Below are 5,544 nucleotides of genomic sequence, written 5' to 3'. Positions count from 1 at the left end.
TGCTCGGGGGTGAGTTGCTCTGCCTGCCGATGGGACGGCGTCCTTCGGTCCAGGACGAGAGGGCAGGGGTGCCCTATTTGGAGGCAGCGACGGGACAACAAGTTTGACCTTGGGTGGGAGAGTGTAGCTCCCTTGTCGCAGTCGTTGATGACATGATCTGAGGCCGTCGTTGTTCCGTGGAGTTGTGTATCCCGTTGATTCATTTTGTGTTTCTTGTTGTATGGCTAGTTGTAATTTGTGGTTTCCTTTATATATAAAGCGAGGCGAAAGCCTTTTTCGGTATAGCACACACATTCAACTATAACTTTATATATGCATACCAATATACTTCCTTCGTCTCAAAATAAGTGTCTTAAAATTAGTACAAAGTTGAGACACTTATTTTGAGACGAAGGAAGTATTATTAAATAGAGCTGCTATAACATATAAAGTAGTGATCTAAACACTTTTATATTTTTACAGAAGCAGTAAAATTTACGTACAACGATTCATGTCGAATATAGATTGATTCCATGATTTGGGTCATTTTTTTCTAGCTGATTTGGGTCCAACACACGTGACTATAGCATCTGCCAATCGTACAAAGATCGGGCAGGGTGATTTCCATCATGGAATTAATTTTTATGAACCTCGCAAAAAAGGAATTAATTTTTATAGAAAATCTAAAAATAATTACTGTACTTCTGACATACTCCGTCCAATATTTCCCGCTTGATAACAACTTTTATCGTACGTGGCCACGTCCTCCCATCTCTCACCCCCTTTTCCCTCTGATGAAACCTCCCACGCCGCTCCTTCTCTTTCCCCCATCCCCGCCAGTCCGCCACCACGCGCCAATCCCGAGGTCGCCCGTCGATCCGGCGCGCACTTCCACCCTCGTCTCTCTCCCTGGTCCAGCAACGTCACCTAGCCCCTTAGCTTTTCCTCCCGATGCCAAAATGTCCTTTTGACTCCCGTCTCCGTCTTGTTGGCCCGTAGATCTGGCAGCCCTCGGCCACGACGCTACGAGCTTTGGCCGGCTTGACCTCGTCGCCCCCATCCAATAGGTGCTCGACGCTGCTCCTCGGGACCGCGGCGGTCTTCTTCATGGGCTCTTTCTCCCTTCACCTCCTACGCCATGTATCGGCCCCTTCCTGAAGCTCCTCCTCATCCGTGTGCCCCCCTGATGTCGCCGAGTGGACCACGCCCACTCCCGCCTCCGCCCGCCTGTACTAGGTTCGGTCGCCTCTTCCTTTGGGCTTTGCGCAATTTGTCGAGCAGGTCATATATGTGGCGTGTGTACGTGTGCTTTTGTAATGTATGGTGGGATTGTGTTCTGGTGGTTGGGGTGCAGGATTTGCTCCTGTTGTTCAAGTTGAATAGCGGGGAGATGGAGGAGATGGTGCCATGAAGGGCTAGTGTGGTGGTGAGGTTCAGGTTCTATAACGAGGCCATGGTTGTTTGCATGTCTGTTTAGTTTTTTTTTCTTTTGTATGGTTGTTGAAAAACAAAGCCGCGCCTATTAGTTTGGAAAATAAAGTCAAGCCTACGTGTTGAAAAATAGTTTGATTAACTAGCAAGTGGCCATTTGCGCCGGTGAGTTGAGCTGGCTAGCTTGTGTTGATGCATGCATGTTTGGTCAAGGCTAGCTAGTTGCAGTAGTTGGGAATCCTATATACCTAAGAAGTTCATCCCCACTACTATATTTATCTTGCCATGCAGCCTAGCCACCTCATCACCCATGCCACATCATTAATTATTGGAAAACATTTAATTTAGATAGTACGTACATTCCTAGTTCTTTTTCCTTCAGTTTTGGTTCGTAGATGTAATTGTAAGTTTTGTAATCTCGCTTTTGCTTTTCTTCTCAGTATTTTGTAGTTTTGTAACATTTAACTTGTATGCCTAAGGCTGAAGCAGCCACTGACACGTTAACATCATGTCCCGTCTGTTCTTTCTCAAAGATGTAGAGCAGGGGTTCTTACAGTTTGATAAATACAGGCCACATCAGATTCTGAAGGCGGCTTTGAAAGGGGGTGAGATGATGCTCGTCAAGACTAACTGAAAAGGTTAGTACATCATGTCTTACCCATTTAGTTATGCGCCAATTTAGTTCTGGACAACATGAGCATGCTGCGGATAACATGCTTTGAGACATGCTCTTTTTATTTGAGCCTGATTTCTTAGCTTACCTCATTGCCTACGTGGTACTGTTGTACTATATATGATGTATGCACCTGATTATGCCCTATTTTCCCAGATGTGGCTCATAACTGAGATATCTATCTATTAAATCCATCTTAATTAAGGTGCGATGGCACAATTTGGTTGAACTCATATAGGAAAAGATGTTGCTATAATCAATTACAGTAAAATCATTTGCATAGAGAAAAATATTTCAACATTAGACAATATGATCTGGCATGTTTGACCCTTGTCAGGCGTCCTCCTTTCTAGCTTTTGTTTTTCCCTGTACTAGCTTTGCCTCTTTTGGTCTTCAGCTTTCCAGACCTTGATGCTTTTGAGAATGTCCAGCAAACTTGGTTTCATTTTAGTAATGGAACCAGGGAGGCGCCTCTCTGTTTATCTAAAAAAGTGGACAGTATTGAATTTTTTTGGAAGTGCATACAGAAATAATGGTAGCTTAACATGAAGAATGATTGTGACCTGTCATACGAAACATAAGAAGTTTCTTAATTTGGTATGCACAATATAACCTAAACTATTGTTGGTGGAAATTAGTGTTCTACTGCTATTTAATTTGTTTGAATGAAAAACTATATTTATATCTTTCTTTACATGACATTCTTAATCTGTTTTTTGTGTTTATTGTATGCCCAAACTAGCCAATAGTGTTATGCTAGTGTACTGCTTCTGTTGTGTCATCAGACTGCAAAATGTAAGCGCTAGTATATATACTTCAGTGGGGTTGCAGATGTCTGTTGTACATTTGTACTTGGTTATCATTTTACAACTTCAACAAGCCAATGAATCGATTATCGACACGACATATGTGTCTTTCAGATAAGTTTTTTTACCTGTATCACATGGCCATCTTGGTGTAACCATAGTACATGCGGGTTCTGGACATAGGATTGTTACAGTTAATTAAAAAATGTCATGTGGTTCGAATTATATTAATGTTACAAGTAATTTGAAAAGCATGATGTGTTCTGAACTATTGCAAACTTATAATGAAATTGACATTAGTGCAGTTTATTGGTATATTCCTTTTGTACACAGAGCAATGTGTAGTACCCAGTCTATTATTTGGAGTTGCGTTCCTGCTGATTCATGTAACCCTGAAAATTGCATGTGAAGGACCAAAAGGTGAGTACGTAGTCATACTATTAGATATCTAACCAGTCAATTAGAACATCTAAGTTCCTTTTTTTGTATCCTCAATTAAATTTCAACTATAGTATGTCATTTTCATCTCCCTTACATCTAGTCTAATCATTTGTTAGGAATGGGAGACGGTGCTGAAGAATCGTGATCTATGGCAAGGGTGATGATGTCTATGGCGATGATTGTTATGATCTATTTGGCGATGAGCATTATGATGCATATGGTGATGAAGGGTGACGAGTCTAGTGATCTTTCTTCAAGATGTTCAACAAAGTGAAATCATGGGGTTTTGGTCAATCTAGCTTATGCATAATGCTTGGACCATTATATCTTAGTTAATTTTTTTTGCATTTTAAACTTCCTAGACTGTTCATCATGATCAATGTAATTCTGATGCAACTCTTCTGATATTTTGAAAGTTGTGCTATATACAATATATGTTACTTGGTCATGTGTGGGTTGTGCAATTCTGTGATATATTTGAAATGAAAAGCAATCCTGACTAATGGCCTACCATGCAACGAACATCTGAGCTACACAATATGCCATCTTCTCAGTGTTCTTATATATATTGAAAGCTGTGCTATATATACCGAGGGTGTTCGTCGGCCTCTCAACTATAGGAATAAATGAAGGGGTGTATGCAAAACCAGCGATTATAATAGCTGACAGTTTGGTTCTCCTCTTAGTTATAATGAACCCCGATGGGCCAAATATGCCGTCACCTATTACAAAAGCCGAGGGGAATTGATAACTGTCAGGAAATAAATTCCCGACGGGAAACCGTCAGATATGAGCATCATCGAGTTTTGGGGAGCTGGCTCGCGACCAAAATATGACCGATGGCTCACCGTGAGCCAAATACCATAGAAAAATGTATTACCCTATGGTACCGTCGGCTATTATTGTAATGGCCGACCAAGCATAGGCGACGGGAGATTGCCGACGATGTACCGTCGGTTATAAAGAAAGATGACGGTGAAGGAAAATATCCGACGGTAATTTGACCCTCGGTTATAATCGGAAATCTAGTAGTGCATGGAGTACTAAGGGAAGTACTTATAACATTTAATTGTTCATTAGGAAAGCTATCATTAAGGTAGTGGGTCATCAAGAACATTTTCTAACCTAGACAAGTTGTCTGCAACGGGGTTCTCAGCTCCCTTTCTATCAACAATATGCAAATCAAATTCTTGTAGCAAGAGAACCCATCTAATAAGTCTAGGTTTAGCATCTTTCTTTTCCATAAGGTATTTAATAGCAGCATGATCAGTGTGAATAGTTACTTTAGAATCAACAATATAAGGTCTGAACTTATCACAAGCAAATACAACTGCTAAAAGCTCTTTTTCAGTAGTAGCATAATTTCTTTGAGCATTGTCTAGAGTCTTACTAGCATAATGAATAACATTTAATTTCTTATCAACTCTTTGCCCTAGAACAGCACCTACAGCATAATGACTAGCATCACACATAATTTAAAAGGGTAAATTCCAATCAGGTGGCTGAACAACAGGTGCAGAGACTAATGCTTTCTTAAGTATTTCAAATGCTTCTACACAATCATCATTAAAGACAAATGGTATATCTTTTTGCAATAAATTAGTCAGAGGCCGAGAAAATTTTGAGAAGTCCTTAATGAACCTCCTATAAAATCCAGCATGAGCAAGAAAACTTCTTATACCTTTGATGTCCTTGGGACATGGCATCTTTTCAATAGCATCAACCTTGGCTTTATCAACTTCAATACCTCTTTTAGAAACTTTGTGCCCCAAGACAATACCTTCATTAACCATAAGTGGCACTTTTCCCAATTCAAGACAAGATTATTTTCTTCACATCTCTGCAAAACTCGATCAAGATTGCTCAAGAAATCATCAAAAGAGGAACCATAGACGGAAAAGTCGTCCATGAAAACCTCATAAATCTTTTCGCAAAAGTCAGAGAATATAGCCATCATGCATCTTTGAAAGGTAGCAGGTGCATTACATAAACCAAAAGGCATACGTCTATAAGCAAAAGTACCAAAAGGGCATGTAAAAGTAGCCTTTGATTGATCTCTAGCCGACACAGGTATTTGAGAGAAACCAGAATAACCGTCTAGAAAGCAATAGTGTGTATGTTTGCATAATCTTTCTAGCATTTGATCAATAAAAGGTAAGGGATAATGATCTTTCTTAGTAGCTTTATTTAATTTGCGGAAATCAATTACCATCC

At 40.2% G+C, this 5,544-nt stretch overlaps 1 long non-coding RNA gene across 2 annotated transcripts; it reads left to right on the top strand.

Annotated features, from left to right (window-relative positions):
• Positions 1 to 779: 779 nt before the first annotated feature.
• Positions 780 to 3,786, top strand: LOC123128507 (uncharacterized). Of its 2 annotated transcripts, none has more exons than XR_006463134.1 (3): positions 780 to 1,215; positions 1,334 to 3,309; positions 3,447 to 3,786. It is a non-coding gene; the product is annotated as an uncharacterized lncRNA (long non-coding RNA). The 2 variants fall into 2 exon arrangements; XR_006463135.1 differs by lacking the exon at positions 3,447 to 3,786 and having other exon boundaries at positions 1,334 to 1,405; positions 1,981 to 3,303.
• Positions 3,787 to 5,544: the final 1,758 nt, after the last annotated feature.

This window comes from Triticum aestivum, chromosome 6A, assembly GCF_018294505.1.
Source record: "Triticum aestivum cultivar Chinese Spring chromosome 6A, IWGSC CS RefSeq v2.1, whole genome shotgun sequence".
Classification (NCBI taxonomy): Eukaryota; Viridiplantae; Streptophyta; class Magnoliopsida; order Poales; family Poaceae; genus Triticum; species Triticum aestivum.
Note: the sequence above shows the minus strand (reverse complement) of the source record. Positions and strands in the feature narration are given on the sequence as shown.